This window comes from Bos grunniens, chromosome 7, assembly GCF_055505025.1.
Source record: "Bos grunniens cultivar Pamir isolate PY7600 chromosome 7, Bosgru_T2T1.0, whole genome shotgun sequence".
Classification (NCBI taxonomy): Eukaryota; Metazoa; Chordata; class Mammalia; order Artiodactyla; family Bovidae; genus Bos; species Bos grunniens.
The window spans coordinates 45,630,050-45,650,408 of record NC_141171.1 but is presented as its reverse complement, the minus strand read 5'-3'; the positions used below and the strand labels follow the sequence as shown (position 1 = coordinate 45,650,408).

General features: G+C 47.5%; 1 protein-coding gene across 1 annotated transcript in view; it reads left to right on the top strand.

Annotated features, from left to right (window-relative positions):
* The first annotated feature begins 364 nt into the window (after positions 1-364).
* The window catches only part of VDAC1 (voltage dependent anion channel 1), a 79,858-nt gene continuing 59,863 nt past the window's right edge, over positions 365-20,359 (top strand). The window contains exons 1-3 of the mRNA XM_086411599.1: positions 365-956; positions 3,635-3,717; positions 3,916-4,015. The gene's annotated coding sequence lies outside the window, so the exon portion shown is untranslated. The remainder of the gene's footprint in view (positions 957-3,634; positions 3,718-3,915; positions 4,016-20,359) is intronic.

The window sequence follows — 20,359 nt, the reverse complement described above, 5'->3', positions numbered from 1 at the left end:
GGCGAAAGTTAGGAGGTGGAAACTCACTGGCCCTGAACATAGGGAATGATGGGAGACACGCGGTGGGGGCAGGGGCTTGACAAGATGGGAGGGGGCCTCTCTGCACTCCCATTGCTTGGAGCCTGCCTCACTAAGTTCTGTTGAGCCTCATTTTCAATGGTGACAGGGAGAGGTGAACTGGCTACTCCCCATACCCAGAGGGGAGCAGAGAGACTGTTGGGGGGCTGCCCAGCCCACCCCACCTCTCTCCAGGGCCCCTACCTTATAATCAGGGTGGCCCTTCCTTAATGTTTATGCCAACATCCCAAACAGCCAGGCTGGGATGGTGAACTATAATTTATATCATTTTTCATATGGGTTATAGGCTCCAAAGGCTTAGACTCCTTCAAATGGGAACCACATTGAAGAAGGGGTAAACCAATGTTAAGAAATCTGGTCCCAGGAAGCCACCTGCTTCTCATTTGGGATGTTCCTGGGTTTATTGTTTGTTTCCAAGGCCCAGCTGGATTTGAGAGATGGCAAGGCAGCCATGGATCACTGCCCTTGCCAGGCGTCCATGCTGAGGCTGGGGTGAGCCTCCACTCTGAGTGCTCGGAGCCTCTGGCGTGCCTGCACGTGGAGCTCTGTGGGGGAAGCTGTGTGGGAGCACGCTCTCTTTGTACTCGCATGTCCCCATGGAGCAAAGCCAGCTGGAGACAACCGAGTCTGAGCAAAGCCCCATGGCCTGTGGGAGGCCTGGTGCCCCAGGCTGGTTCGGGGGAGCAGGATCTCTGCGCCTCCCCCAGCCACTGCTTCTTGCAAACTGAGAGGCAGGGCAGCAAACAGCCCAGGAAGCTGGCTGCAGTGAAGATGAATGAACCGAAGCTCCTCACGACAACATGGATGGATCTTAAGCACATGGTGTTGAGTGAAAGAATACAAATGATGGACTCCATTCATACATGGTCCCAAACCAGGTAAAACTACTTGGTGGTGTTGGAGATAAAACTAAGTTGGAAGGGGTTACCCTGGAGGTTGGGCTAATGGTAACTTTTAGTGAGAAGTTTGGTGGTTAGATGAGGCAAGGAGATTCCAGGCAGCAGTCCATGTTCTTGCTGGGTACAAGAGTGTTCTCTCCAATCATTCATTAAGCTGTACAGGATTATGTTTTATGGACTTTCTGAATAGGCTATTTTTCACGATAAAAAAGTCTAAGATGGGGACTTCCCTGGTAGTCCAGTGGCTAAGACTCTGTGCTCCTAATACAGGGAGCCCGGGTTTGATCCCTGGTCAGGGAACTAGATCCCCTATGCCACAACCAAGACCCAGTACAGTCAAATAAATACATTTTAAAAAAGCCTAAGAGGGAATTCCCTGGCAGTCTACCCGCAGAGTGAGTAAAACTCTGTGATTCCACTGCAGGGGCATGTGTTCAATCCCCAGTCAGGGAACTGAGATTTTATGTGCTGCGCAGTGCCGCCAAACAAAAACCAAAACCACTAAGAAGACAAAACCAGGACGTTTGACGACTGAACACAGCACTCACTGCCCTCTCCTCTCCATCGCACTTTGTCCTCAGGGCCCTGAAACATCTCTCCCTCTTCTCTCCCCACCTAATCCCCACCCGTGAGTGAGCGGTCAACCCCTTCCCACTTGTCCCACCCTAGGCTGGCTCAGGCCCAGGCCTTCCCTCATGCTGACGGCATCACAGGTGAGGGGGGAATCCCTGATTCCCAGAGGGCTCTGAAGCCCAGGGGGCTGCAGGGCCCCTTCTTAGTAGCCCCTGTCTACTCTGGGCCTAGCCCAGCCTTGGGCCCCGGATGGACAGGCACAACCCAGCCCTGGGCCCTGGATGGACAGGCACAACTTTCCTGGCTCTGAGTGGTCCTACCTGGTCCCTCACCAGGTTAAGGTACGCCAGAGCTGCCTGGACTTCCTCCCTCAGTTTTTGAGTGGATGGGTCAGAGGACCTCTGAGGATGGCCTTCGGGTGACCTCTGATAGCAGGTCTGCCCTGGCAACTTCAGTTTTCTCTGAGGGATGCCTTGGGGGGACCCTGGGTTCACTGTGAACCAAGGACAATCTTTAGAACATGCATCATTTTTGAAGAAAAAAAAAATCTCTGATCTTCAAAGTTCTGTTTGCTCTTTTAAAGGGAGGTATAGGAGAAAATGAAAAGTGTGGGGTTGGGGTTCCTAGGTGGGAGAGGCGGGCTCTGGGGACTGACTTCCTCCACACTTGTAATTTCTGGGAGCAGATGAGTCTCCCCCCAGTGCACCCAGGCCTGTGAGGGGGGTAGGGGGCTCTTCCGCAGACCTTTCAGGTGAGAAAACTTTCCATTGTTGCCTTATCTCGCGGCAATCCTTGCCTCGCTGCAACCACAGGTGCGCGCAGATCTGAGGCCCTGATCTGTTCCACTCGCTTTGTGCCAAGCAGAGCTGGGGACGCGAACCCCGGCATGAAACGGCGCCCACAACCGCAAGGCCCGGTGTGCGCCCTCTGAAACTGTAGGTAAAGACAATTACCGACAATTTCCACAGCACGAATTGTTTTCTGTTCAAAGGCCATGAAGGCATTCTCAGCAGCAGGCCCAAAATATAGTATTCCCACCGCATGCCGCCCTCATAATGTGCGATAAAAGCTGTGGTCGTTTTGTCCCGGCTCTTCCTTTTAACAGTCACCCCTTCAAGTCTGATGTTGAAACTGCTTTTTTCTCAATGTGTACTTTGATGGCCCAGATAACGCTCCATGATAAGGAACTGCCTTCAAAACCACTCACTGTACCTCGTGCTCACCAATAGGATGCGCGTCACAAGAGAAAATCAGGCGCCCGAACTTATGAGAAGTGGGATAGGAATGTGCTGAGTCTGTGAAATTCTCCTCTCTGCTGCCTGTATTGAAGATTTTGCAAAGAAAAAAAAAAAGAAGAAGCAGGCGTCGATCGGAAGAGGAGAAAATGCTGGGCCACGTCCTAGAAAGAGCTGGTTCTGCTTGGCAACAGTTGCCAAGACTCTGCATTCAGGTCCATCAGTTTTCCTTAAAGGAAAAGGCTCCATGAGGCTGATGTTAATTGGCCTGGAGAGCGTGGGAATGTCGGAGGTCTCCTGGGGGAGTCTTGAGGGTCTAGTCTCATCAGGCACTGCATCTCACATGGTTGAGTGTAAGCTCTTTTGATTGCTCATCGGTATTTGGAATCTACCAAGGGCTTCCCATGCATGGTTTTCCCTGGTAGCTCAGATGGGAAAGAATCTGCCTGCAGTGCAGGAGACCCGGGTTCAAACCCTGGGTTGGGAAGATCCCCTGGAGAAGGGAATGGCAACCCACTCCAGTATTCATGTCTGGAGAATTCCATGGGGCTGCGAAGAGTCAGACATGACTGAGCAACTAACACTTTCAACACTTTCACTAAGGGTTGCCCACACTGGAGTCATTACCTCAAAATCAGAATAGACCCTTGTGTAAACAATGGTTGTTGTGTTTTTTTATTGATTTATTTGGCAGCACTGGGTCTCCGTTGTGGCATATGGGATCTTTAGTTGTGGTATGTAGGACCTAGTTCCCTGACCAATGATCGAACCCAGGCCCCTGCATTGGGAGTGTAGATTTTCAGCCACTGGATCACCAGGGAAAGTCACAATGCTTGGTTTTTTTCAAAGCATTCTTCATGTCCATTATCTGATCTCCCAACCCATGGAGAAGACTGACATCGATATGGTGACCAGCACAAGCCCCAGATAAGGTAAGAGTGTCTGAAGTGACAGGGTCAAGAGAGGGGCTTCTCAGTGGAGGTCTCATAATTGTGTTTGCAAAATCCAGGCATTTTCAAAGGCTTCTAAGCTTTGGGCTAAAATCAGTGGCTTCCCAAGTCTCTTGGGAGAGACCATCTTGACTTCATTTCTGGCTCTTGACTTCATTTTTCACTTTGCCTTGTTCCCAGGAATCCCAGAGATCCCCAGCATGCAAAGCAGAGGGATTAGAAATGGCTTGGATCATACAAACTGAGGCTTGAATCTGGTTAACCAGCTGTGTGACTTTTGGTGAGTGACTTTACCTGTCTGGGCCTCCGTTGCTTCATTGGGAAAATACAAGTGTCATGGTGAAAGCACATCAGGGTCCTTAGTAGGCATGACAGTCTGTGATTTGTGATTCTATGAATTACCCTGAATTTGCATAAACATAACATCTTATAGGTTTCGAAGCACTTTCACATACCTTTTAGCAGTTCATTTGATCTCGGCCACAGCTCTGTGGGGTAGGCAAGCAGGCGTGCCATATTTTCACAACCCCACGTGAGAGATGGAGAAATCGAGGTGCAGAAAGGTTAAGTGGCTAGCCGTAGGTACTCTGGCAAGCTGGTGCTGGCCAGGACCTGAGCAGACGTGTGGAGATTTCTGGAAGGGCTCATGGGCAGCTCCTTCAGTCAGGGATCCCTAATGTGATATCCTGGAGGGACGAAGAAGGGCCAGAGCTTCAAGATCTGGCTCAGAGTGCCTGGCGCTCTGGGCCTCCTTATCATGTGCAGCTCCAGTGGCTGGATCAGACAAACTGAGACCCACATAGAACATCTGGCAACATTTTAGGAGATGCTCTGGAAGGCAGCTACAAAGGCCTTTCCGGGGTGGAGGCAGGGGAATCACCAGTCTGGCCCCTTTCCTATGTGCCTTGGGTCACACAGGCTTCCCCTACTGGGATCACCTCATTCCTCCTGAAGTCAAATCCTTAGCTATCCTCAAAGCCCACGCCAAAAAGCCCTCCTTTGAGCCAAGTGCTCTGCATACACTTTCTTATTTAATCCTCTCTGTTGTCTCATCTATAAAATGGGAATAGAAATACCCACAACCAACATCATTTATCCCCCAATTTGCAGATGGGGAAACTGGGGCTCAGAGGAGACCCAAGCCGCATGCCTGAGGTCACCCAGCTGAAAGGGGCTGGAGCCTGGATTTGAACCTTATGATGTAAAATGCTCTCAATTGTAGGCATCATGCAGCACTGACTTCTTTATACCTTTCACAAAGCACCTGGGGACCACCCCTCTGTCTTCTGAGCATTCCATCCTCACTGAGTGTATGTTCCATGGATCTCACTTGTCTCCTCCTCTGGGCTCTGAGCCTTGCAGGTCAGAAGTTGTATCCTTTTTTCAGCACCATCTGCTCCACACACCTGCCGGGCACGTAGTTGGCCTTGGGAAGCCCTCGCTAGTTGAAGGCTCAGAGTGAAGGCACCTGGTGTGTGGAGGGGGCCTGTAAGCCTGGAGGCTGCCTTTCTGTCCATCTGGCCCCACAGGGCCAGGCTACTGATGCTCCAGTGCTCTCTGGTCTAGAAGTTACAGGATGGCAGTAGGGTAGCCCAGTGTGTTTTTTTTCACATTGCCCACAAATGTGCTCCTGATTTTTTTAACTATATAGAATAATGTGCTATTTAAAAGACAGGGTCAAGTTTGGACACTCTGTCCCCTATCCACTGTGTGACTTGGGGCAAGTGACTTCATATATTTTGTGAATCTGATTCCACCCATCATAAGGTGCACCCTATTTTATGTCCCAACAAGAAAGGAAAAAAACCCCTCCCGGCCAGTTAAGCTATGTTAAGCCATCAACTTTAAGATATATCTCAATTTCAGAGATATTAAGACTTGTCTAGACACTTGACACACAAAAATTCAAATGGCCGATAAGCATGTGAAAAGATATTCAACATCGTCAGTTGTCAGGGAAGTACAACTTAAAACCACAGTGAGATACCACTACCATATCCATCAAAATGGTTTTAAAAAAATCCCAAACTGACTATGCTAGGTGTTGGCAAAAAAAAATGAAACAACTGTATTGCTTCTGGGGACTGTAAAACCACTTTGGGTAATAGCTTGACAGTTTCTTGAGAAGTTAAACATACACCTATTATATGATCCAGACATTCTACTTCTAGATATTTACCCAGAGAAATGAGAACATATGCATACAATGACTTTTGCATGAATGTTTATAACAAACCTATTTTGTAATAGCTCCAAACTGGAAACATCCCAAATATCTACCAGAAAGTGAATGGATTAACAAATTGTGGTACATCCATTCAATGGACTAGTACTCAGCAATTAAAAGTAGTTAACTATTGCTATCTGTAACAACATGGATAAATCCCACAATAATTATGCTGAATGAGGAAATCCCGATAAAAGAGAAAACATATTGTATGTTTTGACTTATATAAAACTCTAGAAAATGTAAAGGAATCTATATTAACAGCGACTATGTCCGCGGGTGCCTAGGGCTGGGGTGGAAGGAGGGAGGAATGGATTATAAAGAGGTATGAGGAATCTTTGTGGGGGATGATGGGAATACTTGTTGATTATATGGGTATAAACAGGTCAGAACTAATTCATCGTACACTTTATTTTTATGACTATTGATTTATTTTTGGCTGTGCTGGGTCTTCACTGCTGTGTAGGCTTTTCTCTAGTTGTGGTGAGCAGGGGCTACTCTCTAGTCGAGGTGTGAGGCCTTCTCACTGCAGTGGCTTCTCTTGTCGTGGAGCACAGGCTTTAGGGCACTCAGGCTTCAGTAGCTGCGGACCCTGGGATCTAGAGCACAGGCTCAGCAGTTGTGATGCCCAGGCTTAGTTGCTCCTTGGCATGTGGGGTCTTCTCGCATCAGGGATCGAACCTGTGTCTCCTGCATTCACAAGCGGATTCTTTACCACTCAGCCACCAGGGAAGCCCCATTGTACACTTTAAACGTGTACACTTTATACCTCACTAAAGCTGAACAATATGTACATTTAGGAAAGCATGCTTTCCTTGTCTATGACCCAGGAAGATTGTTATGAGGCTTCAGGGAGATAAGACATTAGCCCAGTATCTGGGGCTTTACCTCTGCAGGTGTCTTACAGTTTTTATTTCACCACGAGGTCCCGTTAGCGACAGAGGCCTGGGGCTGGGACAGGCTGAGGGCCCTGCCCGAGGTCTGATGGGGAGTTGGTACAGTGCAGGCCGGCATTCCCGGTCAGAGTGTGTCCCCGGCCCCATGTGTCATGCACTGGTCCAACCTCAAGCAGAGAAAAAGGAAACAGTCCCAGTCTCCAAGGGCCTGAGAATGGTCTGGCGGGTGGGAGCCAGGGCCACTGGTGACTGTGACTTGAGAAGCCCTTGGCATCTGATGTTGGGTCCTTCTTGAGGGTGACTGACCGCACCGAGCAGAGTGGATGTTGCCCACCCTGCCGCCTACCCCTGTCAACGCAGTGGTCCTTCTATGCAGCCTGCCCAGGCCGGGCCCCAAGTCCCCTGCCAGCGAGTGATTCAAAGCCACTCTTCACAGAAAGTGTGAGAAGCCCCCACCGCAGGCCGCCTTCGCCTTCGGGGCAGGCCAAGATTCAACATTACTCACAGCTTCCAGTACCTGCCTGAGTTCAAACAGGAAGCCTGGTTTTTCCTCTCGTGTCAACAACAGCCTTTCTTTCTCTCTTCTATTCTGGCCTCTGGGCTGTCTTGTGGAGAGGGTTTCTTGGGGGTGAAGGTCTGAGGCAGCAGTGGGCCGCACCAGCAGATGCCTCAGCCAGCACCTCTTTACCTGGGAAGGCCTGGAAGAGGGTTTTGTGCCAGTAGGCTGTGAAAATGACGCAGCTCATCTACGGCTTTGTAAACCCAGGGAGCACCTGGCCAGGCACATAGTAAGCCTTCCATTTATTTTTGTTCAACTGATCTAGATTGAAATGTAGTACTGCGTGTCACCAAACAAATGCAGTTCCTCCTAGGTTCCCAGCTTAACAAATAGCCTCCACCTGCTCCCTTGGGCCAGATGTGCTGGAGACACGGCTCTGGCTTCTCTGTTCCCTCATTCCTCACCCTGAGTGGACAGCGAGGGCATTGGTCCTTCTTCCTCCATGTTCCCAAACCCACCCCCTCCTCCCCAGCCTGTCTGCGATGCTCCCTTTCCGGCCCCTGTCGGAAAGGCCGACAGTGATAGGCCCCTGTGATCCTATCACTTTCTCCTCTGTCTCCTCTGGCCCCATTCCACCCACAGACCACACAGTGGCCGGAGCCATCCTTTCTAGATATTTGAGGGACCATACCACAAGTGGACCCTCTCTGCTCACTCTCCTTGCACACCCTGTGTGGCACATCTAGAGCCCCTTCTGTGGTCCACAAGGCCCATCTCTCAGAAAGCATCCTGCTCCCAGGACGTTCTCTGTGCTGAGAATACTCAGCCGCTTGGGGTTCCCTAAGCAAGCCTTAGTCCTCCTGGCCTCCTGAGATTTGCACAATGTTCTGAGCAGGCCCCTGCCTGCCCCTGCTCTCTCCCTTCCAGTGCAACTACTTCTACCCTCTAGCTGAATTTCCATCCACCTCCCCACGACCCATTCCCCTTCGCCTTTCCTGTGGAACAGCGAGTTGATTTCTCTCCTGTGCACATATGTGTGTGCAGTTTGGTTTTGCATGCATCACCCATGTGTATTTCCAGCCTCTGAGGGCAGGGGTCCCATTTGGCTCTGTGTGTGCAAGCCAACCCAGCCTTGTTGGGTCAAGGCGAGTCCAACATGGAGCAGGCAGGTATGTGCTGGATAGCCATTCCTCTGTGCACTTCATAATCTCAGGAGACCTGATTCTAGAAACAGCTGGCACATGGTAGCGACTCCCCACTTCTCCCTTGCCCCCTGCCCCAGGCTCCCTGATACAGCTTGCTTTATAAGGAACACATCCCATGGCACTGATAATTAGGGCCAGGGGGAAAGGGTCTCTCTCTGGAGGGAATTTCTATGGACATTGAATACCTTTTGTGTCCTTCTCTGGCTTTAGCTGGAGATCTGACCTGTGGCCAAGGCTGGAACACTCAGATGACTATATTGTATTTTTTGCCAAGTTCTGAAGACAATATTCCTGGATTCCCAGAGAAAAGGGCCTTCCTGGGTAGGATGGGTGCTAGGAAGACAAAAGGGAGGCCTAGCTCTTCTCTGTGGTTATTGTGGAAATCAAATGAGTGAATATCCATGAACAGACATGGACACATGGTTAGTGCCATATGTCTTGCTGATGATGGTGATGATGATGATGGGGGTCTGTGGGCCTCCCACTGTGGTGGGAAGTGGACTGATCCAAGTGTGGGGAGGACAGGCCCCAGGCACATGGGGCTGGGCCACACATCTCCCTCTCATGAGGGCTAAGCTCTGTGAGGGTTGAGGCTGTGTCTGACACGTGCTAGATGCTCACCTTGTTGAGAGGAGTTACAGGTTTTGTGTGTGTGTGTTTTTTTAGACCAGGTGGTGGTAAAGTTTTTTCCTCCTGTGTCAGGGAAGGAAGACTTTGCGGGACAATTGGGAGTAAGGAGGTTTAAGGATGAATGTTTAATCTCTTAAAAGGAGAAACACTTTATGTGTTTATTCATGAGGGTAGTGCTAATTAGTAATAATTATTATCTGGTCATTAAGTCAAACCTCCCCCTAGAATTGTTAGGTACCCACACAGACCCAAATTGGGCTAAGAGCAAGGAAACTGCATTTAAAAAACAAAAAACAAAAAACAACCTGATTCAGCTCCCAGAGGGTCAGGTTCTTGTCTCTCTTGCCCTTTCAGCCTCCTGCACCTAGTGGCCTGGGGCTTTGGATGGGATGGTGCCCTGTAGAGGCCATCTGGTCCAGCCCTCTGCCTCAGGAATGAACGTACATGGCCACCATGGAGGAAAGGCCATGTCTTGAATCCTTTGAAGACTGCCATGCTGCAAGAACTCCCAGCCTGGGTCTGGAATCCCTCCCCCACAACACAGCTCCTCCTTGGACCTGAATCCCACTGGGTACCAGGTTGTGCTGGGTGCTGGGGAGAGAGCAGTGAGCCAAAGCGACTCTACCCTGCTCACACGGGGCTCAGGGGCCAGGAGGGGAGATGGGGAGACAGACATTGCACAAGCATGAGACATACATAAACATCATGGTAACATGTGCTGCGTACAAAGGAAATGTCCGAGATGAAAATGAGGCTGACCTCAGCAGGAAATGACCCGGTCTGAGGGACTCAGGAAGGCCTCCCTGAGAAGCGGGTGTTCAGCAGAGATCTGAAGCAAGTGATGGAGTTATCTGGGCGAGTGGGGGTTTGGGGAGAGAGCGCAGTAGGCCTAGAAAACTGTGTATGAGAAGGTCCTGGGGCCTGTTGAAAGGCAGAGGGGGGGCGCTGCTTGATTGAGCAAGGTTACAGGGGATCTAGAGGAGAGGCAGGGACCCGCCCATGAGGGCGCCCTTAGCTCTGTCTAGGTTTCCATGGGAAATGAGCCTTGGGCAGTGGACAGCACGTGTGAAGACTATCTCACACCAAATCTTTGTTCACCTGCTTGGCATTCCCTCCATGGCCCACGATTCTTTGCAGGGTGGAGAAAGCATTGTTCTTCTGCAGGTTTCTTGAGAAAGAGGAGCCAATAGTTCTCCCACTGCTAAGTGGTTGGGGTTAAGGTTGCTACAGACGCCTTACAGGTAGGTTGACCAGGCCTAACCAGCAGTCCCTTGGGCAGCAAACCTCGTGCCCTCCACTTGCATGATCCAGCACTTCTTCCTTCTCTTCCAGGTGCCCTGGTGACTGTGAGCCAGGGTGGGACCTCTGGCATCTGATGTATACCCAGGCTCTGTGCTGACACCAGCTTACAGGACACCCCCAGCTCAGTATGCTTGCCTCTGGAGTTAATTTCCTTTCTCAAATCAGATTAACTTCAAAGTTTTTATTCATTCTTTTAAATTGACTTAATGATTCATTCTTCCTAATTAACAGATATTGGAAAAGAAAAGAAACAGTATGGTTAGAACTAGAGTTCTCGCATTCCACGCCCCTCCCTAGAGGGTATCAGTCTTTTTCAATTCATTTTCATTTATATGTGTATAAATACACAGACAGATAATTTTGTTTGGTGTATGTTGGATGGTTTTTTAGGTTTTTTTTTTTTTATTGAAATAGAGTTAATTCACAATGTTGTGTCAGTTTTTGGTGTATAACAAGTGATTTAGTTATACATATATATTATTTTTCATATTCTTTTCCATTATGGTTTATTGCAGGATATTGCATATAGTTCCCTGTGCTATACAGTAGGTCCTTATTGTTTATTTTCTATACAGTAATGTGTATCTGTTAATCCCAAGCTTCTAATTTATCCTTCCTGCATCCTCTTTCCCTTTGATAACCATAAGTTTATTTTCTACATCTGTGAATCTATTTCTATTTTGTAAATAAGCTAATTTGTATCCTATTTTAGGCTCCACATATAAGTGATGTCATACTTATATCTTTGTCTTTCTCTGTCTGACTTAACTAGTAAGATAATCTCTATGTCCATCCATGTTGCACAAATGGCATTGTTTCATTCTTCTGTATGTCTCAGTAACATTCTGTTGTATATGTGCCTCATCTTCCTTGTCCATTCGTCTCTTATCATAGCTTCTCTGGATATGCCTAGGAGGAGCATTGCTGCATCATACAGCAAGTCTATTTTTAGTTTTTGAGGGACCTCCACACTGTTTTCTCTAGTGACTGCATGTCCTTTTTTAAAAAACATAAGTCTGAGTCCTTTGTTTTATTTACCAACTTCCTTTTTTACTTAATGGTACATCTTGGAAATCTTTGCATATCAATATATGCAGTCTTACAATGTTCCTTTTTAATGACTCCATAGTATTCCAAAGTATATATTCCTTTGGGTTATTTACTCATTCTTTCCCTGATGAACATTCATTTACATTGTTTACAGATTTCACTATCACAAGCAGATCCTTGTAGGGGACTCTCAGTCTAGCTCAAAGCAAGGCTATCTGTCTTAATTGGTGGTGAGGTCTCCGTCAGAGGAGGTATTCAAGTAAAAGGTGAAATAGTATCTTCTTTAGCCCAGAACAGTGATGCTTAAACTTTCCTGTGCATGAGAATCACCGGAAAAGCTTTTAAAGATACAGATTTCTGGGATTGCTGGGCCAGACCCCCAGAGTTTCTGATTCAGGTGGTCTTGGATGGACCTGAGAATCTGCATTTCTAACAAGTTCCCAGGTGAGGCTGCTGGTTTAGGAACCCTAATTTGAGAATCATTGCCTCAAGATGGTTGGCTTCTCAGCCTCTACTCACTTACTTGAAGAGTCATCTCCCCCTTGGAAACAATGTTCAGGAAGAATTCACTCTGGGCCCCTCCCTCTCCTAGGAAGTAGGTTTTCTACCCAGCATCCCTCTGGGAGGCAGGGCCCTTCAGGGCTCTGGTAATGGGTCCAGAGGTCTGGCAAGCAAGGCTGTTGGGCAGATGTTCCAGCTGGGGCTGTGAGCTCCAGGGCCTCTTGACTAGACACAGCCTGCAGCACCAGACTTTTCTGGGTACCACCCCCCTACACACACACTCTTGACCTCACCCCATTCTTCCCTGCAGAGTCTAATGAAGAGCTGAGACTGAGTGAGCTGTTTACACAGCCTGATTGGGAAGTGCTCTGGGGTTTTCATAAAAGAAACAACTGGAGACCACATCCCCAGAGAGGGTCTTCTAAAGGTCTTGAGGTTTCAGGACCCCAAGGCGCTCTTTGTTCCCAGATGGACTGCAGGGGGGTCACACTGTGGTTGAGGGAGAGCCTCTCTGGGGTGGGAGTGGGGAGACCAGGCACCTGGACCCTAGGAACTGAAAAGCATCACCCTTCTCCGACCTTCCTGGTAACTGTTTGAAGAGGACACTTCTGTGCTTAAGGGTGGTCAAGTTGCAAGTTGACAGTCAGACCCCTATGGGCATTTGGCCCATACCTTCTCCCAGAGCTAGACTTTGATATCCTGTAGCTCACCAGGTTCCTTGCTCTTTGACCCCAAGTATGTTGTCTCTGAGCATCAGCAGTCTGGCTCATCAGAAGGAAGCTTCCTCTGAGTTCAGTTTGAAGGTAACAGAAGGGAGAAGGGGAAGATGCCTCAGCCACTATGCCCCAAATCCACTGGGAGGAATAGGAGAGCTGCTCCAGACCCCTCTTATTCATGGGGGCAGAGTTTAGACCCAGTTCTCATCCCATGCAGGAATGTCAGTTGAGCCTGTGTGCCACACTCTCTTGGGTTATGTTTAAGGTTTTGAATATTCTATCTGATTTGTAACCCTGGCATCTAGCATATGGTAAGAGTCTAACAGATCCTTGTTGAATAAATGAACAAATATCTTAGACCGTATTTGCAAGATGGGCTCAGGCTTCACATCCCTTGGATGTGAGGTTAGATCCTAAGGGCAGCTATTCAGCTATTTAGTGCAGCAGCTGTGAGGGGCTGGGTCCCATCACAGAAACGACCTCTACACAATCTCAGATATGAAAGGGGCCCTGGGGCAGCTCTGCCTCCTAAGCGGGGCATACTCTGGAAGGGGCTGACAGCACAGAAGAGTGTGGTGAGGCCAACTGGCTTCCGGCTTCCCGGGATGCGCGCTCTCAGGGCGCAGCCGGGGTCTGGCGGAGTGCACTCAGGGCAGAGGCAAGCTCTGTCCAGGGTCCCATCCCCCATCCACCGCTCCACCCGCCTTCTCTTGCAAACTCTGCAGTAATACTGGAACTGGCGGGGTAGGGAGGGAGAGAGTTTTTTCATCCTTTCAGACTCAAAACTTAACTTCTCATTTCTCTCAAGATACCCGCTCCTAACCCAAAAAGCGAAAGCGAGGCTGGGGGGAATTCTGCTTGGTGGAAAAGCTCAGGGTGTTACTTTTGATCTGGGTGGGGACAGTCTTCCGCGTTCACAAGTCGCTCCTTGCAGCAAAAGTGCTCCAGACTGAGAGCATCGAGGGTCTGTGGGTCGGGTCCCTGAGCTGGGTTATGGGGACAGGGGCACGGAGGACCCCCACCCCAGGGGCTGGGCGAGGAAGCCGTCCGGCCCCCTGCATAGCGGTGGCACGACAGGGCCACAAGTGAGTTCCCGGCTCCGTGGGAAGGAGCGCATCCTCTGGAGGCTTCCCTCTGTGGGTCTCCAAGGCAGGCCCCTTCCTCTGCCCCTCTAACCGAGCGCTTTGAAGTGGCCGAGTTCGCAACCCTGGTCCCCAGCGCGGCGCCACTTCCCGCTGTGCCCGCACCTTGGCAGTGGGCTAGTGTTTTACATGGGAATGCGCCCCGGAGCACCCGCTGGGCGCCCTTTGTAAATTTGTCCCCAGAAAGGTCCCACCAGAGGCCTCTGGAGGACTCGACTCCGGGTCCCAGGGCCGTAGCCTACAGGCTTAGCTTCCCTCCTCAACTCCAAAAGCTCTTCCAGGGTTAGATACCTCCTTCGGACTTAGGGTCGCACAGTCGGAGCCCTCACAGGTTCCTCTGAGGAAATTGGAATCAGCTGGGCAGGACTGAGGAGTCCGCTGGGGCAGGGCATCCACCCAGTTTTCAGTGAAAATCCACTGGCTATTTGCAACATGTTTGTATCAGTGCTTAAAAACTATGCAGACCCTTTGATCTAGCAACTCCATTGCTGCTAATAAAATAATCATTCACTTCAGTTCAGTCACTCAGTCCTATCCAACTCTTTGTGACCCCATGGACTGCAGCACACCAGGCCTCCCTGTCCATCACCAATTCCTGGAGCTCACTCAACTCATGTCCACTGAGTCGGTGATGCCATCCAACCATCTTATCCTCTGTCATCCCCTTCTCTTGCCTTCAATCCTTTCCAGCATCAGGGTCTTTTCCAGTGAGTCAGTTCTTCGCATCAGGCCAAAATATTGGAATTTCAACTTCAGCATTGGTACTTCCAATGAATATTCAGGACTGATTTCCCTTAGGATGGACTGGTTGGATCTCCTTCCCGTCCAAGGGACTCTCAAGAGTCTTCTCTAACACCACAGTTCAAAAGCATCAATTCTTCAGTGCTCAGCTTTCTTTATAGTCCAACTCTCTCATCCATACATGACTACTGGAAAAACTATAGCTTTGACTAGACGGAGCTTTGTTGGCAAAGTAATGTGTTTGCTTTTTAATATGCTGTCTAGGTTGGTCATTGGAGAAGGCAATGGCAACCCACTCCAGTACTCTTGCCTGGAAAATCCCATGGATGGAGGAGCCTGGTAGGCTGCAGTCCATGGGGTCTAGAAGAGTAGGACACGACTGAGTGACTTCACTTTCACTTTTCACTTTCATGCACTGGAGAAGGAAATGGCAACCCACTCCAGTGTTCTTGCCTGGAGAATCCCAGGGACGGAGGAGCCTGGTGGGCTGATGTCTATGGGGTCGCTAAGAGTCGGACACGACTGAAGTGACTTAGCAGCAGCAGGTTGGTCATATCTTCTTTTCCAAGGAGCAAGCGTCTTTTAATTTCATGGCTGCAGTCACCATCTGCAGTCATTTTGGAGCCCCCCAAAATAAAGTCTGTCACTGTTTCCACTGTTTCCCTATCTATTTGCCATGAAGTGATGGGCCCAGATGTCATGATCTTAGATTTCTGAAATAATCATAGATCTCTGCAAAGACGACTGTACATACAACACACTGGAGTGTTGTTTAGCACTGGGAGACTGAACACACCCAGCTGTGACAGTGTGAAAGTGTTAGTCACACAGTCATTTTCAGCTCTTTGTGACCCCCATGGACTGTAGCCTGCTAGGCTCCTCTGTCCATGGAATTCTCCAGGCAAGTATATTGGAATGGGTAGCTGTTCCCTTCTCCAGGGGACCTTCCCGACCTAGGGATCAAACCTGCATCTCCTGCATTGCAAGCAAATTCTTTACTATCTGAGCCACCAGCGAAGTCCTATCCAGCTCTGGAGCTTGCTTATATTCACTAATGAATTAGTTTACCAGGGATCAGATATTATTGGAGGAAATACCTAACTTCAAATCATTAGCAATGATGATACAGAATATTTACTACCCCTCTAATCCTCTTGATATTGAATTAAGGCAACAGAGTATATATGTGTATGGCAAAAACTGCAAGGTAGAAATTATTAGTGGTGGTTTTCTTTGGATCATGAGACAAAGGATGACTATTATTGTCTTAGGCTTTTCTGAAACTTGTTATAATTTATCATATAATCATGTATTTAAGATAAACTTTAAATAAAACTTCAGTTCTAAGAATTTAAAACACAATTTTGGGGGACTTCCAGGTGGTCCAGTGGGTAAGACACTGTGTTCCCAATGTAGGGGATATGGGTTTGATCCCTGGTCAGGGAACTAGATCCCACAAGCCCCAACCTGGCAGAGCCAAATAAATAAATAAAAATATTTTTTAAAAAAAAACCCACAATTTTGTCAGGCTTCTCCATAACTTCTAAATGTGAACAGCATGCCTCACAGCACTTCAATATGTGTTTCTCTTTGATTTTCAAAACAGGCCTCCAGCTCTGAGGCGTGAGTAGGTAATTACTGTTATCCTCATTTCACAGAGGAGAGGGCTGGTGCCTCAGAAGGGATGGTTGGTAGGTAGGAGGCAGAGCAGAGCCAGACACTGGGCCTTCCATAGTGAGAATCTATTTGCAGACCATGCATGGAGTCAGGGAGTGGAAAATGGGGAGAGGGTGGCGTGCAGAGCAGAGCCTCCTGAACAGGCTCCCTTGGGCTCCCCCTGCTGCAGGCCAGATATCCCTGCGGGTGTGGCCAGGACCCAGGCATTCTGGGTTTCCTTGCTACCACCAACATGCAACATCCCTACCCTCAATGGCAACCCAAACCCTTAATGGTGGAGAAATGAGAAGTGTGAAAAGTGTCAGATAGCAGGAACATGACCGCCAGTCCATAGTCTCCCAGAGGTCCTGGTTCTGTTTTTTTTCATCCTTTTCTCTGATGCCACTCAGGAGCCCTGCGGTGATGGGAGGGGGCTTCTACAGGACTTGGACTTGTCCAGGGTTCAGCTTTTTTCCTAAAATGTGGTGACTAGCTAGCTGTAGGAAAGTCCCTCCACCTTTGTGTGGTCATCCCTCCACCTCCATAAGTCCCTTCCTGGCTGGTCCCTCACATGGTAAAGAACAGGCATGGATGATGGGGGAGAAGTGTCAAGGAGAGGTTTGTTATCTTGGGGTGTATTCAGAGGGTTGGAGCCCAATTGAAATGGCTACTGTGATAGAAATGGGCCCCTCAGTCTTCCCCATAAGGTTTAGAGAACACTAAAAAAAAATATTTCCCTTTTCTCTAGTTAGCTTCGGTGATCTTTGATGTTCTTGTTTCTAACTTGGCAGTTTATTACTCTAAGTCATTCTACGCTTCTGACTTCTTTAACATTCATCCTTGTTTTCTTCTGAAAGCACAGTAAAACCTGGGGGATGGCTGTGTGGGCAGAGTTTTGCTGGGGCCCCTGGGGGTACTGCTGCTAAGTAAAATTTGGTTTCACTAAAACAGAAAAATTACCTCCCAGAGAACTTTTTTCTGTTCTAAATTCACTTTAGACAAAGGTACCAATTCAGCATAGAGATTTTTAAAAGATTGGAAATAAATGAGAAAAAGAAACCAAGAAATTGAAAAGGATAGAAAAGCAGGTCAAATACCTCTAATATGAATTTCAGAAGACGATGTAGTTGAGGGAATGGGAAAGAAGCAACATGCAAAGAGCTGACAGCTACTGATTTTCCGGAACTGATGGATACAAAAATCCTCCAATTGAGAGGCACAGTAATTCCTGGGTAGAGAAAATATAAATTGCCTATATTTTACTGCATTGTAGTGACAATTCACGACACCAGAGATAATGAGAAAATCCTAAGAGAAACCACAGTAAAAAGAAAAATTCCCTACAAAGAAATGATAATTAAACATCAGTAATGGAGGTGAGAATGCTTTGTTCAGAATGCTGGAAGAAGGAAACAGTCATCCGCAAATTCTCTGCTGAACTACTTGTCCTTCAGAATGAGGGCAAAATAAGGACTTTTCAAACAAAAAAGGACTGAAGAAGATTTTTCACTTAGATGCCTCCATTGAAAGCAGTCATAAAGGATGCTCCTCAGAAAGAAGGAAATTGATACCTGAAGTAAGGGGTGAATGAAATAAGCAACACTGAGGGGAAAAAAAGTATATGTTTGGGTAAACCTAAATAAGCCTGGTATGTAAAAAGCAACAACAGTAACACTGGAAACTGATTGCAGAGGGTTAAAAATAAGGCAAAAAGTCCTATACAACAATAATTAGTAAGATGGAAGAGGATGATTGGAATAAAGCATTCTAGGGTTCTTCTGTTACTTTGGAAAAGAGAAGAGTAGAAAGGGAATTTATCATGAAGCTAAGGAAGCATGAACTGCAGGACTAATTATCTCACTTTTTTTCCCTTAAATAAGACTCCTAAATTGAATAAAGTGCAGATCCCATAAAACCTTGATCTGCTTCTGTGTACATGCCTGTGTGCTCACTCAGTCCTGTCCCACTCTTTTGCGACCACATGGTATGTAGCCTGTCAGGCTCCACTGTCCATGAACTTTTCCAGGCAAGAATACTCGAGGGGGGTGCAATTTCCTCTTCCAGGGGATCTTCCTGATCTAGGGATCAAACCTGAGTCTCTTGCATCTCCTGCACTGGCAGGCGGATTCTTTACCACTGTACGGCCTGGGTCAGAGGATCTAGCTCTGGCGTCAGGTTAATGTTTTATATTTAGGTTGTATTAAAGCAGTATGTGTGTAAAAAGTTGTAACTATAGCTACTGAAAGTATAAGAAACGGTGTAGTTTCTAATGTGATAAGGAAATTAAAGATAAGAAAATTTGATCGAGAGTTCTGTGGTGGTCCAGCAGTTAAGAATCTCCCTTGCAATGCAGGGAATGTGGAGTGGATCCCTGGTCAGGGAACTTAGATCGCACGTGCTGAGTGGCTCTGGAGCCCAGGCGCTCTGGACCCCGCATGCCACAACTAGAGCGCAGTTGATACTGGCTCAGGTTGTTCTGTTTCTCATGTTAGCTGAGGGAGTCTTAGCAAGCAGTAAATGGGCAAGACCCAGTGCACAAGTATCTGCAAGCCTCTGCCTGTGTCACACTTTTCTGTGTCTCATTGGCCAGATATAACAAATCATGGCCAAAGCAAGTCTCTGTGGGAGGGATTGTATGTTGGTAAGAATACAGGGTTGGCATTCATTGAGGGCTTGTTTCTATAGCAATCAACCAAAACTGTAAAGGAAACATAAAAATCAACCCTCCCTAAATATTATGTGGTAGTCCACACTGGATGCTGGAACAGAAGAAGGACATGGTGGAAAAACTGGTGAAATCTTAGTAAAGTCTGGAGTTTAGTTAATAATGATGTATCAATGTTAGTTTCTTATTTTGACAAATGTACTATGGTTTTGAACCCTTATATTAACATTAGGGAAATCTAGGCGAGATATATAGGGGAAACCTCTTTGCTATCTTTGCAAAACTTTTCTGTAAATCAAAACTTATTCCCTGGCAGTCCAGTAGTTAAGACTCCATGCTTCCAATGCAAGGGGCACAGCTTTGATCCCTGGTTGGGGAACTAAGATTCTACATGCCACGCATAGTGTGACCAAAAACAAATAAAAGAAGACTTATTGCAAAATTAAAATTTCTTTTTTTAAAAAAGAAACCACCCTCCAACACATTGAAGCACAACCCAGATAGTTTTATGGGTGATTTTTGCCAAATTATTCAAGAAACAGATATTTTTTTTATTCAGACTTTCAGAAAATGGAAAAAGAGACATCTTGTAATTAACTTTATGAGGTTAGTGTAATCTTAATATGCAAGCTGGTTAATGACAATATGAGAAAAGAAAATTATAGGCCAATCTCAGTTATGAAGTGAAGAAGTGAAGTCGTTCAGTCGTGTCCGACTCTTTGCGACCCCATGGACTGTAGCCTATCAGGCTCCTCCGTCCATGGGATTTTCCAGGCTGGAGTGTATTGCCATTTCCTTCTCCAGGGGATCTTCCCGACCCAGGAATCGAACCCGGGTCTCCTGCATTGCAGACAGATGCTTTACCGTCTGAGCCACCAGGGAAGCTCTCTTCAGTTATGAAGAGAAAGGCAAAAATCATAAATCAAATACTAGCAAGCTGAATATATATATATATATATATATATATATATATATATATATAAAATTGACTTAGCAGTTATAAAATAACAGTTTAAAATGAGAAAATCCAAAGTAACTTACCAAATTAAGTGCTGCAAGGAGATTAAACCAGTCAATCCTAAAGGAAATCAACCCTGAATATTCACTGGAAAGACTGATGTTAAAGCAAGTCCAATACTTCGGCCACCTGATGTGAAGAGCCAACTCATTGGAAAAGACTCTGATGCTGGGAAAGATTGAAGGCAGGAGAAGGGGACGACAGAGGACAATATGGTTGGATGGCATCACTGACATCATTGGGACATGAGTTTGAGCAAGCTCCAGGAGATGGTGAAGGACAGGGAAGCCTGGCGTGCTGCAGTCCCTGGGGTCACCAAGAGTCAGACATGGCTGAGCGGCTGAACAACAACAACAGAGAAGAAGAAAACTCACAT